A 27,872-nucleotide genomic window follows, 5' to 3' on the forward strand; every position below is an offset into this window, starting at 1 on the left:
ATAAACTATGGAACTAAGATGTGGTGCATCGTCTTGATTCATGTTTGGTGAAGCCTATCCCAGCCGAGCGGTCAATGTTTCCATATCGTAGAAAGTCCAATTGTTAATTCTCTGCAATGGGAGAATCTGCAGGTTCCAACACTATTTTTCCACAATGTCTCCATTCATAGGTGAGTCCCTATGACTTGATATGTGCTTACTCCAATGCTCTTTGTTGAATACCCCACATACATTCATCCTGAAGCTCAAATGATATGTTGTCTAAGTTCTGTGTAGCTTGCAGCTTTGAGAATCTCCAATAATGGATTGGCAATTATCATCAAAATGCTCCAGCTTATGTGTTTTCCCATAATCTACTGCAACCACGTAAGTTAAGATGTGAGAGGAACCCCCGATTTGTGATATTTTAGGGCAACACTTTTAATTGCTCGCATTCACAAAAGGTTCACATGCTCGAGCTCTGTCACTACCGCAGTCACCAAGAATACATATGTATTTGTTCATCTCTCTCTTTGAACAACCTCATTGAATGATGGATTATTGCTGGTTGCGGCTCTCTATAGATGTTCGATCTTCGAATATCAACATTGAACTCATGTTGAAAACTAGAATTTGCAGTTCAACTTTTGTCAGCCAATGAACTTGGGAAATGAACCTTTCTGAACCACTAAACTGGTCTTCACCTTTACCTGTACTTTGCACTTTCTCAAGTCTATGAACTAGCAGAACCTAAGCTTAAATGATGAAATTATGAACTTTTTGAAACTGATCCTGCATTTTCAAACCCATCTAAACTAACAAATCTGCATCTCGAACCACTTTGAACTGCTTTGAACTGAGTTTGAAGTACTTCAGAGAGGTTCAAAACCTAAAACTGAAAGTTTAAAAACCATGTTCACATAGGTTGAACATGAACCATTCAATCAAGACCGAGCTCGAAAACTAATCATGTATCCTAAACTCTCTTGAATCAATGGATTTGCATTTCAAATCCAGAATTTGAACTTCGCTTGTATTGAACCTGCAAGACGGGTTACTTGAACCATTGAACTGCTTTGAACTACTTCGAACTTTAGTTCAAAGTGGTTCAAACTCTGCACTTGAAGTTTTAAAAGTGTAACCATATTGGGCACTAACATAATGCTAACTAGAATTGTGGCACTATTGATTGGTATGGTGGTAATGATAGCTAATACAATGATAGTGCTAATTGGTAAAGTGCAATGCATTTGGTAAACATATTGGAGCCATGATGATGCAAGTCCATCACTCATTTATGTTTGATAGTTGGAAGGTCTTGCAATCTATGCATGTGTAGGCCAAGTTTTGTCAATACCTTTTTGCATAAAAAATTGTTTTGTAGACATACTACAACAACCATATTATTTCCTAGAGCAGAAGGACTTAAATGAGTGACAACATAAATGGATCTTGGTAGATTAGAAGACACATCTACTAGTTTACTACTCTAAGAAATCTTTTTCAACAAAAGTGATGGAGGAAATTTTCAAACCTGTGACAAACAAAAAGAAAAAAGGAGACACCATGCTTTAATGCAAGGTGAAAAAAGTTGACCTACTTTTTGAGGATTGAGGAATACGAATTAGATAGGCCTATTTTTGTTAAGTCTGAAGAAGTGAATCAAGTATGATTGGATTGATGGTGGATGTTAGGTGGACATAACTCTCATGGATTGCATAGACTTGTAATTAAAGTGTCCACTATATTAAGGTAATAGGACCTACAACATCAATGTCAATGAAGTGATGAAAAATGAGGTACCTAAAACTATGAACTTTACGAAGAATAAAGTCATGACTTTAATATTATTATTGGGGGATTTAGACAAAATAGAGTCAATAATTATCCCTTCATATATGTAACGCATCCAAATTCTCCAAAGATTAAAGATGATGATTGCTCAAATTTTGTCAAATTAACACTTGATAATCAACTTCATAGAAATGTGGGTGAATAGGCTCTACCACTAATTGGTCAACCTATTAGTGATGTAGACTTATCTCAGTTTGTTTATAGGAGAAATTTCCATGGTTAGTTGAATATGGTTTGTTCCTTGTAAAGGTGAAGACCACATGCAAATTCCCAAAACCAGAGGTAATTTGATTAATGAAGGCATTCAATTTTTTTTTGTAAGTTTGGTCCTAATTAGAAAATATGTGTGTTAAGGTGGAAATTTGAATCAAGAATATAAACCCTAAGTTCATCACACAAATATACTTACACAACTCAAAGAGGGAGTCAGTGAGATTGATCCTTCCAAATTCAACTCTAAGGTAACCAAATCTAGGAATATTAGTGCCAACTGAGTGATAAAGCATAACTAATGAACAAAAAGATCTAATGGTTATAGTGTTAGGGAAAGGATACATAATTCCTTGAAACTATATTGTAACAAGAGTTATGAAGAGTAACTAGGTAGATGTGCATTGTAGAACTAAGATATATAAAGAAATGATAAAGTGTCTTGAAATGAAAGAGAGAAAATGATATACTTTGTCCAAAACTTGAAAAATGGGTTATCAAATGACTTGTAAAAGGGTTGATTCCCCCAATTTGAACTGAAAACTTGTGCTATGGAAAAAACCTAGAAATCATTTTGTGAGATATCAAGGGTGACGTCCTTAATTAGGATCAAAATGGTAGGGAAAAATAGAGAAATCAAGGTCAAATTGGGAGGGGTGAACTAGATCAATAAGAGTCAAAGTAGGAACATCAAGGGTGTACTGCGCCCCTGATTGAAAGTGTGTGACACTGATTCTAATTTTGCAATTTTGAGAGAAAGTCGAAAAGAGTAATCAGATCTATAACTTGTTCGTTAATCTGAGATCCATATAAAATAAGATTTTGGTTTTGATGGGGGTTTGACTTGTCAAACCCTAGTTTAGGAATTAACCTTCCATTGAAATAATTGAATTGCAAAAATGCATAACAACTATATAAATTCACCTTACAATAGTAGGATTTCAAGAATCACATGTAGTGTGCTTATTTCACTAGTTAATTTGGATCAAGAAGATAAAGATGAATGGACGTGGAAGACACAACAAAGGATATTGAATAAGATCTTAAAGATAAACCCCTTCAATTTCTTGAATGCTTGAATCCTTGATCTTAAATGGAGGAATGCTTAAATGAATGCTTGAAGACATGAATGCTTGAGTGCTTGAGCGAGCGTACTTGATCTTGTAAGTGCATGATATTGTGAATGCTTGCTATGAAAATAAAATGAGAAGGCTCCCTTTTATAGACATCTCGAAGTGGCCAATGCCTCAAACTTTAAAATGAGGTGAGACCCATCTTAAAGTGGAGAAATAAATGAGATTTCTTAGGGGAGTAAATTAAGTATTATTAATTTGAATTGATAAAGGTCTACCCCAATTTATAAAATAAGAGGAGACACATAATATTAATTGATAGGGGAGATAAAATATTATTCGAGATAGAATTGATTTTTAAATATTAATTTGAATTAATTAATAAACAAGGACATAATATATAAGAAAAAAGAAGGTCAAACCCATTTAAATTAGTTCTAAATTACTTAAAGGTCCAATGAGATGAAATTAATTATTTAAATAGAGGAAAAATAAAGGATAAATGTAAATAACTAATGGAATTGTATTAAATGGGTGCTAAACCTTCATTAAATTGGAGTACTTCCAATTTAAGATGGTACATTTAGTCCCCACTTTAGCGACATTATGGTCTCGATCCAAACTCCTGGTAAAGTAGAGCACAAGCCATGAGATAATCTTATTACAATAAGGAGACCAAGAATCATCCAAGCCCCCAAGGGATTAAGCCCTTGATAACTTCAAGATTATAATAAGAGAGAAATAAATGACTATAAAGAGGAAGAGAGAGAAGGGAATGGATTATTTCACCTAGTAGAGTGCCCACCCTACTGTGAATCGCTAAAAGAGTTGCTACAAAAGATGGCATTGAATGGTCTAACGAGGTGGTAATCCATTGTTTAACCCATAAGAGGGACCATATATAGATCAACATCCTTCGTATCACCATGGAAAGGTCCAAGAAGATTTTGTGACCCATGTGTGTGAAAAGGAGAGAGAGAGAGAGAGAGAGAGAGAGAGAGAGAGAGAGAGAGAGAGAGAGAGAGAGAGAGAGAGAGAGAGAGAGAGAGAGAGAGCTATTGTCAAGGATGAATTCATGTTTTAGGTTTATGCCTAATCAATAAAGGGAAAATATGTACAAAAAGATGGGATGAAGTAGCAATTCATAGATTTGAGGATAACTAAGGAAGCATACCAAGCCCACAAGGCTAAAGTATCCTAAGCCATACTAAAAATTTGTGTTTATTACTCCATGAAAATGATTTAAGAATGCACAAGGATAGGCCAAATGGTCTATGAGTTTATCATTCTAGTCAACCAAATCCAAGACATATAAAAATAAGGGGATCATGCATGTGTTGACCTTATTGTCAAATTGTTTGTCTATTAGTGACTTAATACCCAATCAGTTGGTTTCATTACTACCAAGCTCTACAATTGCTACTGAGCTTACCATACTTATAGTAGTATTAACCAAGTGCTTTAGTTGCTACCAAGATAATCGGTTGACTATAGCTCATGATGAGCTTCATAGTATCTAATGAGCATCTGAGATAAAGTATAGTGTTAACTAAGCTCTGAAGTGTTAACAAAGTGAATTCAGTGTTGAGCAAGCCATGTAGTGTCAACCAAGTAATTTAGTATCCACTCAATTTCTTAGTGTTCACCAAGCCATATAGTGATGAAAGAGTTCCTACTACTGAAAGTGATCAGTATGGATTGAGTGCCAGACTTTTCCAAGTGTTGATACTATTTTTTGAGTGTTAGGACATCACCGAGTTATCTTTAGAACCTGAGTTACAATAGTGGGCCACTTAGTGAATTATGATAAATTTAGTACTATAGTTGACTCCAGAAGGTAATCAAGTGAATTGGTATATATGTAATGTATTATATCACATCCATAATAAGTAGAACATATGTGAACAAGTAAGAAGTAGATGAGTGGAAATTGAATAAGGCTACAAGTAGTATAAGGAAAAGTAGAGACTTATCTATCACAATCAGGTAATCATTGTTATCCAAAGGAATCTCATTCAACAAACCAAGTTACAGATCAGTGACCAACCATTGATTCATCCTAAAAGGTGCATTAGTAAAATCCTTTCACAAGGTGGACTTAATAGTCTCATTCAAAATCTCTTAACAGAGTGCATATTTTGTTGTATGTTTGTAAATCCTTTCACTAGGTGGACCTAACTATCCTTATTTCTCCTAATAGGGTAGATCACCGAAAGTGGTCAATTGTAAGATTTAACAAGATAAATCTATACTATAGTAATAAATCTTGTGGGTATCATCCTCACCCTAGTTTTACTCTCTATTTGGAAGGTTTTTAGGTTACCAATATTGTGTCAAAGTGTAATTAATTTGTTATTGCTTTTAGTCTTTCATGCATGCAACTAGATTAAATTACATGGTGAATGTTTAATTGGTGAATTAAGTTTAAAGTTTTATTGGTTCATGATTCACCTCCCCTCTTAGTCACCTAGTCTATATTACATTTCCAACAATTGGTACTAGAGCATTGGTTCTCACATCTAAAGTTTATCAGCTTGAGAAAAAATCAAAGATAATGAAAGTCTATAGACTGGAGAAAGATATTGAAAATGAAAAGTTGGATTTGCAATTAGCCATGGATCAACTCAAGAAAGTGAAGGAGAAACTCCCTCAATCCCTACAAAGAAGAAAAGATCTTGTAGCACAGATGAATGATAATATCTATAATGAAGAAAGAATTGAAAACATTTGTCAAAAAAGAAGTTCAGATGAAGTTGATGCATCAATCACAAATCTACTTGAAAATAATCTTACTCTTCATGAAGAAGTTAGAAAGTTAAAAAGAGAACAAGAAATTTAATTGGCTAGATTATGTAAAGTCATAGAATAAAACAAAAAGATCTAAAGAAGAAATAGAAGAAAAAGGACAATGAAATTAATCAACTACCTCTTTAGCAATCATATTTGATTGATCAACTCAATGTTGAAAATCAAGAACTTATCAACTTGAGGACATAAAACAAAAGATTGAAGAATGACCTCAGCATAGAGAAGCATACCAATGAGATGATAATGAATTCACAAGAAAGCATGAATCGGCTAGATAAGCAAACTCAATTCAGACACAAAGGTAAAGCTAGATTAGGATATACAAAAGAAGGTGAGTTTTCTTAGCAAGGAGCTCAAAATAACAAAAGGCCTACATGTAGTCATTATAGAAAAATAGTTCATACATCAAACAAGTGTTGGAGCAATGGTAAATGAAAGTTCAGTGGAAAGTGTTACAATTGCAATGAACCAGGACATAGAGCAAGTGAATGCACAAAGAAACCTAAGTTTAAAATAAAGTGTCACAATTGCAACAAACAAGGACACAAAATTTTCAGAGTGCAAGACCAAGAAATGGAACCCATTAAAACAAATTGTGAAAGCTATATTTGGTTAGGATTACAATACATGGTGCAAATGTCACTATTGTGGTGAGTTTGGGCACATTGGAGCAAATTGCAATAAACATCACACAAGGAAGAGAGATACTACAAAGAGATTTTTTGCATGTACAAAAATTGGACATCTTGCCAAGAATTGTATGAATAAAGGAAGAGTTGAAGATGAAAACAAAGCCAAGGTAGACAATATTAGAAAAAAAAATGAGGTAGAAATGGGTAAGGAAATCTCATGAGGATGAAAATTAGAGTGATGAAAGTGTTGACACCCAAGTTAATGAGTTGAGTGATACAACCATTTCAACCTAGTTATGTATGGAGATTACTAGAACTATAATTCAAAAGAAGACATATAACATCAATTCTAGTTAACAAGAAAAAGATTCATATAAGCATTCAAGATGCACAAGGATGCAAGACCTTACCAAGCAAGGTTAGGATGCATAACCTTACCAAGTTTTGGATGCAGATGTTGAGTTGGTGACTCTATAGAGTACCAAGTTTAGATCAATTGGAGGTAACTTTATCAAGTTTGAAGTTCTCTTTGAGTTGGTAGTTCCTACTAAATCAAGAGACCTTACTAAGTTGAAGGTGTCTTTTGAGCATTGAAGACTAAACCAAGTGGAGGACAACCTGTCACCAAGCAAACATTTGTATGAAGCATTAATGACTACCGTAAAGACATAATTTTGTTAAAAGGAGGAAATTGATCAAATTATTTCACCAAAAATTTTTAGAGCTAAGAGAGAAGAGGAATTTTAGATCCCCTGAGGAATTTGAAGCAATAATTGTTGAAGTTTAATTCCATGTTCAAAGTTTAATTGAGTGAATACCATCTTCTGATATCAAGGTGAAAAAGGGTTCAAAGATGTTGATTCGAGGAGTTGATTGAAAAGCTCTCGCATTCAAATTGAGTCCAACAGTTACTGAAACACTTGAACTTGTTGGTGCACAATCACATATTCCTCCAAAGATACTCCTTATTCATGATATCCTATCATTTTACCACTATTAAATTCAAGAACTAGGACCCCTAGAATTGAACCAGACATTTAACGAGCTATGTGTGGATGGTGTTTTGAAATCCAAGCACAAGCATCTAGAGACTAAGGGTTAACACATATTCTATATATGTTGAGGGATTTCCAAGGAAAGTGGATTAGGTTCATCTTGAGCCAAGTACACGAAATGCATTTTTGGTTGGATCACCCTATCCATATTACAAAGAAGATGATCCATAGGATAACTGGGTTCCCAATGTTGAATAAGGAAAATACCACAAAAACCCTAGGTTGGGGTGAACTGGTTAAGAAACCTCTTCCTGAGTAGGATGGAAGAGGTATGAAGTTGAATGGAGTAACTCACATGGAAATTAAGTTTGGTATCCATGTTATTGCACACAAGATATACAACTCAAGCCATCTAAACAACATTTCTTGTGAAGCTGTTGACTTAGCTTACAAGGTGGTGAAGAATAATCTATCCTTCAACCTTGCCGAGCTACAATTGAGTTAATTTAGAAAGAATATGGAAAGCATTTGAGTTTAAAAGAATGATCCATGTAAGTTTAGATCCTTATTAACTTTTTTATTTTTCTATGTAATTTTTTTTTCCCTTCAAAAGGAAATGTGGTATGGAAGAAAGACACATCAATATTATATCAGATAAATGAATTTATAGTAGAGATGGGAGAAAATTTTGAAACTATAAGGGATAACTATTTTGAGTCCTTCAAAGAGAAAATGAAAGGCAGAATCAGAATACCAAGGAAGTTGGTAGAGGATTATGAGTAGGATATCTATTTTCTTGTTGACTATGACAAGGTTCATATCCAAGTAGTCAGGCCTATAGTGCAATGGGTCAAACCTTTGGGATATAAGGTCAATATTGATGACACTAAAGACATAATTAAGGCTCTCTTGAATGAGCTAGTAGATCACAAGGCTCCATATTTTGGAGCCTATGAGGAAGAAAAGGATAAAATTGAATTGAAAATCAAGCTTCCCCAAGTAGTGTAGAGAGGAAGATATAAAGTGGACAAGTTATTGAAGAACATCAAATCATCTAGTTCTCCTCTCATGACAATTGAAGGAAAAGGTGATGACCTAGTGGAAGAAGAAGGGGAAGAAGAGAATATAAAGGAATAAGAATCTAAAGAAGAGGAACCTCCCAAGAAGAAGGGGAAGGTAATTATAACCAAACCTACAAAGTCTCCCCTTGCTGTGTTCACAAGAAGATCATCAAAATATAAAAAGAAACTAAAATTGGGTGATGATGATGATGATGATGAGAAGATGAATTTCAAAATATCTACCCCCACCTTTGAGCATATATTGAAAATACTTGAAGAAGGTGGAGGTATAGGTGATTTTATATTTTTAAAGTATGAAACTAGAACCAAGGAATAGAAGAAACAGATTGAGGATGCCCTAGTGGAAAATATAGCTAAGTAGAAGTATTTCCTTGATGAGCTAAAATCAAAGGTTCTTGATGACTTACTAAAGGAAGTTATACCACAATGGGAAAATGCATTGAAAGTTTCCCAAGACATCAGAGAACAAAATCTCAAACAACTTATGCCAAGTCTTTCTGATAAGGAAGTGAAGGAATCATTAAAGGCTAATGAAAACAAGCTTATCCCTAGATTTAATGTATTCTTGATCCTATCAAAAGACATAGAATCTATTGTGAAATTAAATACTATTGCATGGAAGAACATCTATGGGCTACACAAACCCAGTGACCAAGTTGTGCAAATTGATGATGAAGAAAGTATTGAGAAAAAAAATGAAGTAGATGACATTGATAATGTAGAAGAAAATGATGCTGAAAATAATGAAGAGAAATCATCTATAGGAGGAGATCTTCCTAAGATTTAGAGTATTGAAGACTCAGATATTGAGAAGATAGCAATAGAGGTAGTGGCCTCTCTTCCCAATTCTCCAAGCAAAGCTTTAGTACAATCTAACTCTGAGAACTCTTCTATCAAGTTGGTTGCATGGTAATAACTACATCACCAAACACCCAACCAATCTTAGGAGAAACATTACCAAGTGTTACGATGAGTGAAGTTACTGTCACCTCATCTACCAAGCAACAAGTTTCAATCATTCCAACATCAGGCATTACCAAGCTACAACAAGGTATTCTTGCTATTATTATTGTTTCTTATACATTTATTTCTATTTATACTAATTCAAATATTATTTATATACTAAGTGTATCCATAATAAGTGCAATGGTAGTTGAGGTCAAGCCTCGATTGAGTACAAAAGTCAAGAACAAAGGAAAGAAAATTGTTCCTTTTGTTATAGAAAAGGGTAAAGAGGAAGATATTAATCTAGATGAGGACATTATTATTCTAAATTGGGATACCTCTAACCTCATTCTTGAAGAGATGGATACCCTTAGTGAGCTTTGAAAGGAAGAAAAAGGCAACAAAAATTAAGAGTTGAAAGAAAATAGAGGAACCAAGTACTTGAGGCTATAAAAGGCATATTTGTTGATGTACTAAGCATTAAGGTTGATGAGAAACCAAGAAATTTGGATGAACTTGTTGATATTGTTCACAAGTATAATGAGGAGCTGAATGGAAAAGAAAAACTTCTATAGAGGGTAGAGAGAAAATTTGAAAACAAAGTTTCAGAGAAGGTAGCACAGAGGATAACCATTAACCAAGTAGAATTATCAGCTATTCTTGCTACATTTAAAACTTCTATAAATAATGTTGTTTCTTTGTTCATTAAATTAAGTGACACATATATCTTTACTAAAGAAATAAAGGATAAACTATCCAAGATAGATGAGGACTTGAAGGCAAGTGCACAACAATTGTCACTTGATCCTAGTTGTAGCTCTAAACATTTTGTGAAGATCAGATACTTGATAGATCTTTATGTAGAATTGTCAAGGGAAGAAGCTAGGATAAGGGCCACACTTGTAGATATTCAAAACATGATCCTTCCTAAAATGGATGCAATGCAAAAACATATTGCACATGAAAAGATATTAATCCATGGCAATAATTTCTCCATTGCTAATCATATGATGAAACTTTCAGCATAAGTAACAATAGCCTTGCATGCATCCAAGGTATTGCAAGAAAATTGGTACAAGAATATGAAAATAATTTTGAAGGTACACAATGATTTCTTATCACATTTTGGTATTAACTTGTAAATATTTTTCATCTTTGGCATTTATGTAAAAAAAGGGGAGAATATTATTGATAAAAGGGGGAATTGTATTATTATACTCCAGATATATGTATGAGGGAGATATATATGTATGGGGGAGTTGTAATAAGAAATTAAATATATGTATAGATAGCGAAAAATATGTTTACAAAAGAAAATTTGAAAAATAAAAAAATAGAGTAAGAGGTTACTGAGCAACAACATCAGACAATAGTCAAAATCAAGTTGAAGACCCTAATTGTGAACAGAGGGAGTTTTGACTTGTATTTTGAGCATTTATATTTTTTTATGATAAATTTTTTTGTCACTAATGCCAAAGGGGGAGATTTTTTACCTTATGGTCAATTCATTTATCTATTAGTGACTTAACACTTAGTTGGTTTCATTGCTACTGAGCTCTACAATTTTTGCTGAGCTTACCATACTTCTAGTGGTATTAACAAAGTATTTTAGTTGCTACCGAGCTAATCAGTTAGACTATAGTTCATGAAGAGCTTCATAGTATCTACCAAGCATCTGAGACATAGTATAGTGTTAACCAAGATCTATAGTATCTACCAAGCTTATAGTGTTAACAAAGTGAATTCAGTGTTGATTGAGACATGTAGTGTCAACTGAGTAATTTAGTATCAATCAAGTTTATCAGTGTTCACTGAGTCATATAGTGCTGACTGAGTTCCTACTACTCAAAGTGATCATTATGGACTAAGCTTCAACATCAACCAAGTGCTAGAGTCTACCAAGTGTTGACAGTGTTTGTCGAGTTGTCTTCATAACTCGAGTTAGAATAGTGGGCTAACTTAGTGAATTATGATAAAATTGGTATTGTAGCCAACTCCAGAAGTTAATTAAGTGAATTGGTATATATGTAATGTATTATATCATATCCATAATTAGCAGAACATATGTGAATAGGTAAGAAGCAGATGAGTATGAATTGAAGAAGGCTACAAGTAGTATTGATGCATGAGCATCCTGGGTGCAAGGGAAATCTTGCATCACCCAAAAATATTTTATTTTCAGTCTTTTTCTATTTTAATAAGGGATAGTAGATAGGGTGGTTACTATTTATGGGAACTTGCTATTTTTAGTAAGTTTGTCATATGAGCTTGGAATGTTCTCATTTTCTACAAGAAGGTTCATTTTAGAGATATAAGCCTACCATAAAAATCTCATTGCTCCAACTTAAGTATTAGAGAAGTTATTATGAATTTTTGATGGAAAAATTTGTAAAAAAATCTTCAAGCTCATCATTGGAGGCCTTAGAATGCCCAGATGAGGTCCGAAAACTTGATGGAAGGGTGCTAGCACAATAATGAGCCTGTAGATCAGGAGCTGGCATTTCCAAAAAGTGGTTATAATAGTCAATCAGAGCAATGGTTAGTGAGTTATGGCCTTCCAAATTTGGGCTACCTAAAATTTCTAAAATAATTGTCAAAGATGAATTTGGCTAACTCTATATGTTTTGTTAGGGTCTGTCGGCCCTAGGTATTAAGTTTGAGCATCTAGAACCTTTTGGGGCAGCATAAAATTGCCTATTTAAGAAAGGCCCAAACATTGTCGAGAACAACTCTGGGTGATAGTTCACAACTAGTCTTGCACATTATTGTATTGAAGGCACCCATGTGGTTTAGCATATTGTACTTATGAATTCTATAATTCTACATTTGTGGCACAAATAAGAAGTCCATATTTTGTTCTCACATTTGCTGTTGTTTCTTTGTTTAAGTTATGAGTTTATGGTATTAAGGGGAGCACCCTACATCAATTGGTATCAAAGTGGGAGTTATTGAGTGTGTGGATAGATTTCTGATTGTGAGGCAATTCACACCAAGACCATGGTTTGGGTTGAGTGTGTAGACAAATTGCTAATTGTGAGGTAGTTTGCACTAGGGTTTTAGTGGAAGCACAAAAATGCCTCCACAAAGAGAGCGTGGTGGAAGAGCTATAGGAGTTACATCTAAGGGTTTTTGAACCCTTCAAAGGAAAATGCAAGCATTGGAAGAAAAAATGCCAAGAGGAATAAATCTTCTTGTATGAGATGAAAGTGAGGATGAGGACAAAGTAGAAGAAAATGCCATAGAAGAGGCAGTTTTAAACCTAGAGGAAGGGAGGATTTTTTGGGCCATCTCCAAGATTGGAAAAAGACCTAAGTTTGAAGTTCTCACATTTTTGGGAAATCTTAACCCAGAGGAGTTGATCAATTGGATCAATGAACTCAAGGAGTACTTGAGTATGAAGATATTGATGATCTTGATAGGGTCAAGTTTGCAAAGGCAAAAATGAAGGGACATGTGAAGATTTGGTGGTAGGAAGTTCAGTTGGAGTGAAATATAAAGGAAAAGGACAAAATCATTAGATGGGATTAGATGAAAGATAAACTAAAACAACAATTCATTCCTATGGATTATGAGCTTGATCTATTGAATAAAATGCAAGGGTTGAAGCAAGTGGAAAAATCTGTTCAAGAGTATACCGAAGAGTTCTACTGAGTTCTTATTAGAACATGCTATATAGAAGCTGGTAAGGAAAAAGTTTTCCATTATCTTAATGGGTTAAGGCCAAGCATTTTGGATGAGTCAAGTCTAGTTGAAATGAACAATATTGAGGAGGCATACCAGATTGCCCTTAGAGTTGAGGAGAAACTAAGAAAGAAGTTTGACAATAAGAATAGTGGAAGGGGTCATGGTGGAAGATCTAGTGGATGATCTTATGGTGGTCATAATGATGATAAAAAAAACAAGGACGAGGATAGAAGTAGCAATCATAATAAGAGGGAAAATAATTTAAATCATTTCCATGATTAGAAAAATAGAGATCAAAGAGGAAGAGACAAAGGACAAGGATCTGGAAGAGAAAGCTTCAGTGGGAAATGTTTTCACTATGAAGATGAAAGGAATAGAGCATTTGAATATACCCAAAACCAAGGAAGGACAAATTGAAGAACAAAAGGCTAGGCCAGAGTTGCACATGTTGATGAAGATGCTAGATCCTTATATTCTGAAGATGCTGAAAGAGGAAAAGTCCTAGTTAATTGAAGAATCTTGCTGAGTGGTGAGAATGAACCTAAATAAAGAAGGAGCTTGTTTTGCACAAGGTGCAAATGCAAGGATAAGTGTTGTGATGTGATCATTGATGGTGGAAGTATTGGCAATCTGGTGTAAAAAATGATGGTCACCAAGTTAAAGCTGAAGAGGTAGAAATACTTGCATCCATACCATATTTCTTGGTGCAAGATGACCACAAGGTCATGGTCAATGAGTAGTTCTTAGTGAAGTTCAGAATTGGAAGCTACCAGGATGAGGTACTATGTGATATCATACCTATGGACATATGTCATATGTAGTTGGGTAGGCCATGGTAGTTTGTCAAGCATACTGTATACGATAGGTAAGCAAATACCTACACTCTAATTAATGATGGAGAAAAACATAAGCTAAAGCCATTGAAGGATAAAGAAGAAAAGGTATGTAGTGCTACCGAAATATGTTTTGTTGATGGAAATGAGTTTCTTAAAGGTATGAAGCATGAGTATATGTGTTTTGCTATAATTCCTTAAGATAGTAAGGAAGAAGTAGAGGAGGTACCTACAAAAGTTGCAGATATGTTGGGAGAGTTTTTTGATATTGTATTAGATAAAATACTTGATGGATTTCCCCCAGTGAGGTAGATCAGTCACCAAATGGATTTGGTTCTAGGAGCTAGTTTTCCAAACATGATAGCACACATAGAATGACACGACCAAAAAGTGAAGAGTTGAACATGCAAGTTCATGAGTTATTGCAGAAGGGGTTGATTCGAGAGAGTCTGAGTCCATGTGCTATACCAGCAGTATTAACACCAAAGAAGAATAGAGAATGGAGGATGTCCATAGATTGTCATGCTATCAAGAAGATCACAATAAAGTATAGATTTTAATTGCCAAGGATAGATGATATTATGGACTATTTGAGTGGAGCTAAGTATTTCACAAAGATAGATATGAATAGTGGGTACCATCAGATTTGTATCAGAGAAGGTGATAGTGGAAGATTGCTTTCAAGACAAGGGAAGGACTATATGAGTGGGTAGTCATGTCTTTTGGGCTAACCAATGCTCCAAGCACTTTCATGAGGCTCATGAATGAGGTACTAAAGGAGTTTCTAAGTAAGTTTGTTATTGTTTACCTAGATGATATTTTGATCTTTAGTAAGACATTGAAGGAGCATTTGATTCATATTCACAAGGTGTTTGATAAGTTGAGGGAAGAAAAGTTGTTGATAAACTTGAAGTAGTGTAGTTTTGTAAAGAAGGAGTTGGTGTACCTAGGATGTGTAGTCTTAGGAGAAGGTCTAAAAATAGACCTAGAGAAAGTGGAGGCTATCCTTGAATAGCCTACTCCAAGGAGTGCGATAGAGGTAAGATCTTTTCATGGAATGGCTATATTTTATAGAAAGTTCATAAGAAGTCTTAGCAGTATTTGATTGAAATAATGAGAGGAGATAGGAAAGAGTTTAAGTGGATAGTAGGAGTAGATAAGAGTTTTAGTCTGTTGAAACATAAAGTTATTGAGTAGCTTGTTTTAGCACTTCTTGATTTCAACAAGGTTTTTCAAGTAGATTGTAATGCTAGTGGTACTACAATAGGAGCTATTTTGAGCCAAGAAGGTAGACCTGTTGCTTATTTTACTGAGAAGTTGAATGATGCAAAAAGAAAATATTCTATTTATGATAAGAAATTTTATGCTATAGTTCAAGCATTAAAGAAGTGGAAGAACTATCTTCTTCCTAAGGAGTTTTTTTTGTATACTAATCATAAGCATTGCAATATTTAAATAGTCAAGGAAAATTGAACCAAAGGCATTTAAAGTGGGTTGAGGTTTTTTAGAGTTATACATTTGTTTTGAAACATAGGACTAGGAAGTCTAACAAAGTCATAGATGCTCTTAGTAGAAGACAACTTTTGTTGATAAAAATGCAGATAAAGCGGGTTGGGTTCAAGGAATTCAGTACATTGTATACATATGATCTTGATTTTGGTGAAGCAAGGAAGGCGTGTAAATAACCTATTACACTTGATAGGAAAAAGTGGTTGGGTTTCATGATCCATGATAATATGTTGTTCAAAGGAAGCCATTTGTACATTCCTAAAAGTTCAATGAGAGAGAATCTCATCAAGGAGAAGCATAGTGGAGGATTGGCTAGACATTTTGGCAGAGATAAAACTATAGCTTTGGTTGCTAAAAATTATTACTGGCCATAGTTACAACAAGATGTGATGAAGTTTGTACAAAGTTGTTGAGTATGTTAAATGGCAGAATGAGTGAAGCACAATACAAGATTTGATCATCCATTACTTGTACCAGAGAAGCCATGGGAGGATGTAAGCATGGATTTTGTTCTTGGATTACCAAGGACCTAGTGTAGGCATGATTATATTTTTGTGGTGGTTGATAAGTTTTCAAAGATGACACATTTTATTCCTTGCAAGAAGACTAGTGATGTTGTTCATGTAGCAGAGTTGTTTTTTAGAGAAGTGGTGAGATTACATGGTCTGCCAAAGAGTATAGTTTCAGATCAAGATACCATATTTGCTGGATATTTTTGGTGTACATTGTGGAAGAAGTTGAAGACAAATTTGAAATTTAGTTCATCACATCATCCATAGACTAATGGATAGATAGAAGTTGTGAATTGTAGTTTGGGACACTTGCTGAGATGCTTGGTTGGAGATAAACCAAAAGGATGGGATATGATTTTACCATAGATAGAATTTACATATAATAATTCTATCAATAGGAGTATTGGTAAATCACCATTCCAGACTGTATATGGGAGTAGTCCCAGAAATGCTTCTAAATTGAGGTAGTTCCACAAAGGAGAGATAAGTAGTGTTGGAGCAAAAGATTTTGCTAAACATTTGAAGAGTATCCATAAGGAGGTAAGGAAGCACATCATAAAAATGAATAAAGAGTATAAGTCTAAGGCATATGTGAAAAGGAGATATAAGGAATTTTAGATTGGAGATGAAGTCATGGTTCATTTGAGAAAGGAGCATTTTTCAGTAGGTACATATAATAAGTTGAAGATGAAGAAGTTTGGATCATGCAAGATAGTGAAGAGGCATGATCCTAGAAATGCATATGAAGTGGAGTTTCTTACTGAATAGAATATTTCACTAGTATTTAATATTTTAGATTCAACAGAGTATTATGAAGGAGGTGATGGAGATGAAGTTGCAGAAGCACAATGGAGCATTCTAGTAGCTAGTTTGGCTACAAAGGAGATTGAGGAGATATTGGATAGTCGTGTTGGAAAAAGTACAAAAAACAAAACATATGAGGAATATCTGGTCAAATGGAAAGGGAAACTAGTAGAGGATTCATCATGGCTAGGGAGGGAGGAGGTTAACTATCTTGATTTTCCTCTAAACACCTAAGATGTGACGGGGTCACTTCTCAAATTACCATGGGTGTCTGATAGAGGAGCATCCTGGGTGTAAGGGCAATCCTGCATCACCCAAAAATATTTTATTTTTAGTATTTTATATTTTAATAAGGGATAGTAGACAGGGTGGTTACTATTTATGGGAACTTGTTATTTTTAGTATGTTTTTCATACGAGTTTAGAATGTTCATTTTCTACAGGAAGGTTCATTTTAGAGATATAAGCCTAGCATAAAAATCTTATTTCTCTAGATTTTTGGTGGAATTTTTTTTAGAAAAATATTTAAGCTCATTGTTGGAGGCTTTAAAGTGCTTGGATGAGGTCAAAAAACTTGATGGAAGGGCGCTAACATGGTTTTGAGCCAGTAGATCAGGAGCTGCATTTCCAAAAAGTGGTTATAATAGCCAATTAGAGTAACAGTTCATGAATTATGGCCTTCCGAAGTTGGGCTACCCAAAATTTCTAAAATAATTGTCAAAGATGAATTTGGCTGACTCTATATGTTTTATTAGGGTTTGTCGACCCTAGGTATTAATTTTGAGCATCTAGAACCTTCCCGGGTGGCATAAAATTGCCTATTTAAAAAATTCTCGAACATTAGCTAGAACAAGTCTGGGTGATAGTTCGCAACCTATCTTGTACATTTGATCTATAAACTCCTTGTTATGAATCACTTAGAATTGCAAGACTCGCTAGGATACAAATATAATAGAAAGATCGTAACTAATGTTGCTTGTGAACTAAGCAAACAATACTTAGAAATGCAAAAAATAACTAAGTAGACAAAACATGCATTAGAAAGAACAAGAGACAAAATATTTGATTTTGGAGTTCACCAGACTCTGGCTACATCTCCTGATTTGTAAACTTGCAAGATCAATGTCATTATTATGATGCAAAACTCATACATCACCATGGTCTTCCATGGAGTTACAATCTACTTCTTGCTTTCCATACTGTGATGACATGAACTTGCTAGCCACATGTTCGTGCATAGTGGCTCTCCTTCACCACTTTTTACAATGCTAAGCAATAAAACTACAACTCTCTCTCAATGGACATTAAACCATTACAAAAAAATGACTTTAAAAGTCATGAAAACTCTCTCAAGGAACTCACCAAGTTTTTATCTCTCAAGAAACCACTTAGCTTACTTACAAGAAACACTCTCACTTCTCCAAAACTCTTTATCAAGAGTAAAATAACTCTCCAAGAATTTAAGAAATAAGAATACTCTGTCTTCTTACAAGAATTTTCTCCTTAGAGTTTTCTCTTCTTTAGGATTGTTTTTTAAAGGAAAATAATTCCCCTTTTATACTTGATATTGGCTATATTTGGCTTAAAACCATATAACCAAATAAATTACTATTTTTCTTATTTAAAATAACCCAATAACCCAAATCTCCCACTTTTACTACTATCCTTGAAAAGAATGGCCCTTATAATTTTGGACTTACGTTATAATATCCAAAATATAATAACCCATCCAAAATTGTATCCAAGTAAATAACCTCCTTTTTTGGCTTTTATAATTTTAAGTTGTACAAAATAAATGAACCCCTTAACAAATAACAATATAAATACCCTTTTTTTATAAAATAATAATCATAATAATATATGGTTCATATTAACCACATATTATATTTATACGTTATTTTAAAACTTGTTATATTATTAAGAGCATAAAATGAGGATGATGATTTCATGATGACAATACAAAATTTACAGTTTTCCTCCAATTTCAAATGTTCAAACTTTCACATATGAACTCCACTCTCGACGAAGTGAATGTCATTGGAAAGCTTTCAATGATCTCTTTAATTTAAAACCCATTGTTGACCACTTTGGAGATGGTCAAATTTCACCTTTTTGGTCAAACTTTGCTACTTATATTTGACCAAGCATATCTCAAGAAAATGAACCCCTTTTGACACACTTCAAGTTGCATCATGAATATTTTTCCATGCTAAATGCATTGATGCCAATTTTGGGAGATTCTAAGTGGGCTGAATTTTTAAGGTCTTCAAGATCCACCTGGATCATTCCTCCCCACCAAAGGAACTTTTGGACCTCCAAAAGGTTCTTAATCAGATAGTAAGTGAGAGAAACACTTTCCCACTTGTCTAGTATCTATCCACCTTATTTGTGCACCCTCTTCACCAAAAAGCTGTACAATAATTATGAAAATTGCAATCATGTTGCTACCCATTAGCATTTTTCCACATCTTTCTGTATTCATTACCCTAGCTACTATCCATGTGCAACACATTAGCAACAATAATAAATACAAAGATGATAATGAAAATGAGCTAACAATACCCTTAATCGTCGTAATAGGTTTCCATGACAAGTCCTCATGTCGTGGCATTGATGATCCTTGAGGCACATGATGGCTAGGCATACAAGAAACTACATCATTTTCATGTTTTGAATCACCTTACTTTCCCACCTTTATAGACACAAGTGAATAAGTTTATCTCACATAAATGAGCCTCTTCATATGCCTAGTGTTCACCAACGGAGAATCAACTACAATCTTCTTATTGTCCTTCTTTGGACAAAGCTTTGGATGAAGCTTCCAAAAATGAGATTTTTGATGTCCAACTTTGTTGCAATAAGAGCAAGGTGTTTTAAACATCCAACCTTTCTTTCCCTTCTCTTTCTTCTAATTTGGAGATGGGTCTTGATGCACTGTCTATTTACTAGCTAACTTGACCTTCATGTACAGAGCCATTCTTGTCCAACCCTTGGCAACACTATGGTTATTCAACCCACAAAATGTGCATAGTTTTCTAAACCATAAGATTTCTACATTGCCAAATTTATTATAATCAAAAGAAATATTGGACTTACCAGGCTTTCTATACCTTTCATGGTCACCCTTGGTGCATGCATGCGAAGAAGAATCTGTGTTCACTCTTCTCTTGGACATCTTGCATGTGTCACCACTGCCTAAAGCTGATGTTTCATTGTCTCTCATAGATTTTTCTTGAGATGGTTCTTCTTTAAGAGAATTATTTGCATCCACTAAATTGGAGCATTCTCTTTCGCCATACCCCAATCTTGGATATTGAGATCTAGCTTTCACCTTCATAGGTTCAACAATACTTTGTTCATGAACTTTGAGGCCCTTTCCTTTGTTGTCAATCTTGGTTAACAACCTCAATCCAACAATTTGAGATTTTTTATAAGAATCACCAAGAAAACAAGGAAGAGAATAAGATGAAAGAGGAGATCTCACTAAGTTTTCATCCTTAGCTTCATTGGAGAAGCCTTTTTTTTCAGACTTCTATTCTTCATACATCTCATCAACCTTGGCTTTCATCATCATGAAGGCCTCATAAAATTCTACATCAAAGACTAAAGGAAAATGATTTTCCTTATGTGAAGCCATCTTGCCTCACTTTGTTTGAATATGCTCCAAGTATCTCATAACCTACAACTTGTCAAACTAGCTCTGATACCAAACTTGATATGTAAACTCCTTGTTATGAATCACTTAGAATTTCAAGATTCACTAGGATAAAGATATAATAGAAAGATAGTAACTAAAATTGCTTCTGAACCAAGCAAATAATACTTAGAAATGCAGAAAATAACTAAGTAGACAAAACATGCATCAGAAAGAACAAGAGACAAAATATTTGATTTTGGAGTTCACTAGACTCTGGCTACATATCTCGATCTAAAAACTTGCAAGATCAATGCCATTATTATGATGCAAAACTCATACATCACCATGGTCTTCCATGGAGTTACAATTTGCTTCTCACTTCCACATTGTGATGACAGGAACTTGCTAGCAACATGTTCATGCATAGTGGCGCTCCTTCGCCACTTTTTACAATGCTAAGCAATAAAACTACAATCCTCTCTCAATGGGCATTAGGCCTTTACAAAAATGACTTTAAAAGTCATGAAAACTCTCTCAAGGAACTCACCAAGTTTTTATCTCTCAAGAGACCACTTAGCTTACAAGAAAAACTCTCACTTCCCCAAAACTCTTTATCAAGAGTAAAATAACTCTCCAAGAATTTAAGAAATAAGAATACTCTCTCTTCTTACAAGAATTTTCTCCTTAGGGTTTTCTCCTTTTTAGGCTTGTCTTTCAAAGGAAAATAATTCCCATTTTATACTTGATATTGGCTATATTTGGCTTAAAACCATATAACCAATATAATTACTATTTTCCTTATTTAAAATAACCAAACAACCCAAATCTCCCAATTTTACTACTATCCTTGAAAAGAATGACCCTTATAATTTTGGACTTACATTATAATATCCAAAATATAATAACCCATCCAAAATCATATCCAAGTAAATAACCTCCCTTTTTGGCTTTTATAATTTTAAGCTATACAAAATAAACCAACCCCTTAACAAATAACAATATACATCCCCCTTTTTTTATAAAATAATAATCATAATAATATATGGTTCATATTAACCACATATTATATTTATACGTTATTTTAAAACTTTTTATATTATTAAGAGCATAAAATGAGGATGATGATATCATGATGACATCATCAAAATTTGCATTTCTCCTCCAATTTCAAATGACCATAACTTTCACATATGAACTCCTCTTTTGACGAAAAAAACACCATTGGAAAGCTCTCAATGAGCTCTTTAATTTAAAACACATTGTTGACCACTTTGGAGATGGTAAAATTTCACCTTTTTGGTCAACCTCTACTACTTCTATTTGACCAAGAATATCTCAAGAAAATGAGTCCCTTTTGACACACTTCAAGTTGCGTCATGAATATTTTTCCATGCTCTATGCATTGATGCCAATTTTCAGAGATTCTAAGTGGGTTGAATTTCTAAGATCTTCAAGATCCACCTAGATCAACATTATTGTATTGAAGGCACCCATGTGGGTTAGCATATTGTACTTATGAATTCTATAATTTCACATTTGTGGCACAAATAAGAAGTCTTCTCGCATTTGTTGTTGTTTTTTTGTTTTTGTTATGAGTTTATGGTATTAAAGGGAGCACCCTGCATCAAGTATAAGAAAACGTAGAGAATTACCTATCACAGTTAGGTGATCATTGTTATTCAAAGGAATCTCATTCACCAAACCAAGTTGTAGAACATAGATCAACCACTAATTCATCCTAACAGGTGCATCAGTCAAATCCTTTCACAAGGTGGACTTAACAGTTTCATTTCAAATCTCCTAATAGAGTGCATACTTTGTTGTATGTTGGTAAATCCTTTCACAAGGTGGACCTAATAGTCCTTATCGCTCCTAATAGGGAAGATCACTATAAGTGGTCAATTGTAAGCTTTAATAGGCTAAATTTATATTGCAACAATAAAGCTTGTGGGTATCATCCCCACCCCAATTTTACTTTCTATTTGGAAGGTTTCTCAGTTACCAATATTGTGTCAAAATGTTATGAATGTTTTATTTCTTTCAGTCTTTTATGCATGCAACTAGATTAAATTACATGGTGAATGTTTGTAATGCCCCGCCCAGAGATCCTTGGAAACAAGGATGAAAACAAGGCAGAACAATTTTTTTTTTTACAAGTTTATGTGCACGTGATACAACCTACACAAACCAAAAGATCGCAACGGAAGACTGAAAGACAACCAAGCACCAACTGATCTCCAAACGCCACTACCAACCAGAACACAACCACAAAAATCACAAAGACCTACCAAGTTGAAAGACAAAAGCTGACTCTTGGAAACTGGCTAAGTCTGAAATCCTGAAGCCTTGAAATTAGGCTAAGTCTGAATTTCTGAAGGCCTGATTTTTCCTAGAATCTACACCTTAGCTCGTAGAGGTCTGAAACCCATCTCAAATGAATCGTCGCATATATTAAAATATATCATAAGTATAAGGAATTAAATATACGTCAACTTATACTTAAACGATATATTTTAAACCCCAAAGGACAACAACAAAAACCCAAAAATTGAATTTCAAAAGAAACCTCTTGAATTCAAAATGCACAACATAGGCTTGAAGAACACCCAAAAGGGTATCTAGACCATCTCTCAAAATGATCGGATCACTACAAAAAGTGCCCGCTATTGGCACGCGTAGGTTTTAACCAAAAGGCGTGCGACACTTTTTACTAAGGGAGGGCGACACTTCTCCCTTACTGTGTGTGACACTTCTCAAGAAGGCGTGCGATACTGGAAACGTATCACACAACATTTCTCATGAAGCTGTGCGACACTCTTCCAGTGTTGCACGACACTTCTTCAGTAATGTGTGCGACACTTTTTAGTTTCGTGCGACATTATTTCTATGGGCATGCGATACTTTATTAGTGTCGCACAATGCTGAACAAATGTCGCCCATAGAAAATAAAAACACTTACAGAAAATCAAAAATGGGAAAAAAATGACAAAAGAACCTCCACACCGGGGAGTACCGGATCCACATCTTGAGGCCAGAGCACTCGAACTAGAATTGAGTAACAGAAATATAGAATGCTGAACAAATGTCGCCTATAGAAAATAAAAACACTTATAGAAACTCAAAAATGGGAAAAAAAATGACAAAAGAACCTCCACACCGGGGAGTACCGGATCCACATCTTGAGGCCAGAGCACTCGAACTAGAATTGAGTAACAGAAATACAGAAAACAAAATCTAACCATCTATCAAACAAAGAAGGGAAAGTACATAAAGGAAACATCACGACAACTGAAATAACATCGCAATAATATAGATAGCATTGCAATGAGCAAAATAACCAACTAAGTACACGGTTCCTCCCAACCGTCAATGGCATCATAAGACCATCGTGGGCCCTAGCCATCCTCCGTGCATAACATCCCAAGTCACCGATTAGATCATTGGAGCTGTCGTGATAGGGACATCACTATTAAACATGCTACAATATAAGTGAATGAAATCTAACATGCTAGTAGTAACATAAGATAACCCTATAATTAGATAACATCATCTACTATATGCTAAACATCATAACAAGGAATGCGTAAAACCAACATCATGTAAACATGGAACACAACATCCCAATGAAAGCATAGATCACTAGAAAGCATACTCTGCAAATCAAAGTACCAAGTGACACATCAGAAACGATCATGCTAGAACAATAGACCATCTCTGTACACTGGTCCCTAGCAGTGGTGAAGGTAGCTACGCCTCCCAACCACGTGGCACCCGTAGGTCCACACCCACCGTGCTGATGGAGATAATGATCCAACCACAAACACACAAAAACACAACAACCATGGCTAACACTCACGCCAAGCAGTATGATGACTGAAACCAAGACATAGACAATGCATAAACTACAGGTCCTGGTCAGACACCTCAATGGGCTTACTATGTAGGGACTAACATCATGGAGAGTCGCTTGGCATCGAAAAGCCCAAGCTAGGACTTGCGCAGATTCAACATCCCTCAATGGAAAGGCTCTTGCACCCCAAATATTTTATTATCTTAAGATTATTACCACCCAATATTTATTTAATTTTCTCTTAATTAAAGCTTCCTTCGCCAACCCTCTGGGCACAATGATCACCAGGCTGCGAGGTAGAAGCCCCCTCCATATGCTACCCTACCCTAACCATGCTCATCCAATGATGAGTGCTCGTAGGCATGCAAACTCCCAACCCAATCTCAATGATCACAACTTTCGGAAGTACCACAAAAGATCGAGCCCCGCAGGTTACCCGACAATGTACATGTGTGTGGTGCACCACCATCACAAAGATCATACACAAGGACAGGATGAGAATGCAAACAGAAGTCAACCAACCGAAAAACATAATCGAGATGATGGATGCTACACGCATCCCAAAGCAACGAAAGATGCAAAAGTGTTCCGACTGGTATACAAACGGATCATCCAGGTCCACGAATCACAATATGATAAGAAAACTCGAGAAAATAGGGCGACACGCAAAATGAGGTAAAAACCCCAAAATTTGGAAAAATTCCAAAATTAAAACCCATTTGGCCTTTGGGTCCAAAAACCCCAAAAATCCAAAAATAATTGAAAATGAGCACCATATGCAAAAACGGCCAGCATAACAGCCCAAAAACCCAAACCCCCATTTCAAAAATAGGGAAAACGTTCATACTCGACCAACCGGGCAGAACCAACAAACAGAAACGGAGGGGAACACTAGTTCTCATCCTCCTAACATACAGCTACAAGAAATGGAAGCAAAAACAGAGTAAAACCAATAAAACGGGAAGGCCCTACCTGATGGAAAAAGGGGCAGAAACTGAAACCCGCACAATAAAATAATCAGTCCACCAAAATTGCTGAAACTGACGGCAAGGCAAGAACTCCTCGAGCTGAATCTAACGAAACTGACCTCGCAAAGATCCCACGCTCACAGTTCCCAGAATGAACAAAACAAGAATCCTACAAAAGAGGATTTCCAAATTGCTCTCCAAATTTCCATTTTCAAATTGTGAGAAGTGATTTATGAAATCACTTTTCCAATACTTATTCACTTTTTGGGTGAATAGTCGATTATGGAAAAATAGCTAGCTGGAGTAGTTAAACTCCGAATTGACCCAAACAAAAATAGGTTATTATCTGCAATAGGATTTCACCTAAGGAAAAGCTGCCAGAAATTAAATCTGAAAAGATTAAAACCTAAAAACCCCAAAAACATAAAAAAACACTTAACACTCTCGCGAAAAATGTGAACTTCTAGATGCACAGACATATTCACTAGTCTAATCACATAATGCAAATGAGTTCGGATTTACTAATCACCGAAAGGTTTTGATCTAAACAATAACAATAAGGGTACATCGACCATATAGGAACGACATGGGTAAATATGAATAGCTGAATCACTAACTCCATGTCCCACTACTAGGGATATAATTCCTGCACACTAAAACACACAATCAAGTGCAATGGCAAATAATATCATAGCCGAAGCAACATGTATGAAAATACCTATTTAATCCATTTACATCACTCACATTCACAGAAAGCGTAAAGATACAAGAATGAAGTAAATAACCATAGCATAGAATCCATCTCATAACATAGTCAACAAATAGGTCCAATACATCATATAATCAGATAATCAGTTATCATAGATCTACTATCATCTCAAAATAACATCAACATGCAAATATGATAAACTGAACAACATAGCAACAAAGCATCTATGGTATGGAAATCAAAATATAACATTCGACCCTCAGGTCGTCTCAAGGTACAAATATCAAAAGAGTATCAAGTATCTCTCGAATCAAAAATAGACAAGGTACAGACTGCAAACACGAGAGACACTACAATGTTTAATTGGTGAATTAAGTTTTAAGTTTTATTGGTTCTTGATTCACCCTCCTCTCAGTCACCTCATCTATATAACATTTCCAACAGTATGCCCCCTTAAGATGGGAAAATAATTGCTTATTTTAACATGTTAAGGAAGTGGTGAAGAAGGATAAAGAAATTTTAGGACAAGATTGTATCCATAAGAAACACTCAGTCAAAACTAAAAAGGCCACGACTCTTATGAGGTCATGGAAGGGTAGAATGCAATGAGACACCATGCAAGAAGTGAAAAATTAAATCCTTACAAAGGATATCACACTATTATGAGTCTCCAAGGTATATCTAGTTACCATGAAAACTCACTTGCTTCTAGTATAAGATTGGATGTGACATGATAAATAAATAACACTCAAGGAAATAATGTATTCTTGAAAGAATGAGAAAGATAAATAAAATTCCCTTGACCCCAAGCATAGGAGCAAAGAGAAAAGAGGACATATTGTGCTACCCACAAATCAAACCATTTATGATAATGAGCCCCCAAGAGAGAGGCTAACAATGTTACAGGGTACAAACCAACATAATAGGGACCTAAATGTTATTTAAAGAAATGCAAAGTAACATAAATCTCATCATAATGAGGTATGTGAATAACATTATTATCAATAAGTTGTTGAATCTTAAAATGTAAAGATTGAAAATCATTAGTAGAGTGATCATAAAAATGATGATACACCCAAAATGGAAGATTCATAGATTTTTGTTTCTTTCTATGTTTAGGTCTTGTAATCACCTTAGTAGGAATAAGCTTAGGAAAAAGGAGCTATATATTAGTAGAAGAAGATAAATGAGAGGATGTGGAGTAGAATAATTTTTTTGTGCACATCCTAATGTATGATTAGAAATGGTGTTGAAATATTTCTTATGCCCCCATCGCCCAAGAGTATACTAGGTTTGATAAGTTCCTCATGACTAGAAGTAGAAATAAAGTTAGTAAAGATAGGAGTAGATTGATTTCTCATGAATTAAAGATCATTAACTCTATACTCTCCAATAAAAGTTGGTGTGAAATCTATTGTACCCGAATTATCTTCAGGTAAAGTGGAAGAAGAAGGGTCTTCTTTAGTTTCAGGTTTCTTCACTTCCCGTATAGGGGGAGAAACCCGAGCATATCCTACATTTAAACTAGCATTAAGTTCATCATAAACATGAAGAGTATATAGAAGGTTTTTGTGAAAAAATCTAACCTTGTGATGAAGAGTTGAAGGAATAACATGCATAAAATATATGTGTTAGGAGAAGAAGAAATATCAAGCTTGTCATAGTGAAAATAAAAGACATGAATCATTAGGAAACTTTTTTCATGAGGAAGATAATATTCAACATCCTTGTCTAGAGGTTAATAAAAAATAGTGACATTATCAATAAAAGGGAATGTCTCTATCAATAA

This window comes from Cupressus sempervirens, chromosome 9 (genome assembly GCF_028749045.1).
Source record: "Cupressus sempervirens isolate cs-2001-9-10 chromosome 9, ASM2874904v1, whole genome shotgun sequence".
Lineage (NCBI taxonomy): Eukaryota > Viridiplantae > Streptophyta > Pinopsida > Cupressales > Cupressaceae > Cupressus > Cupressus sempervirens.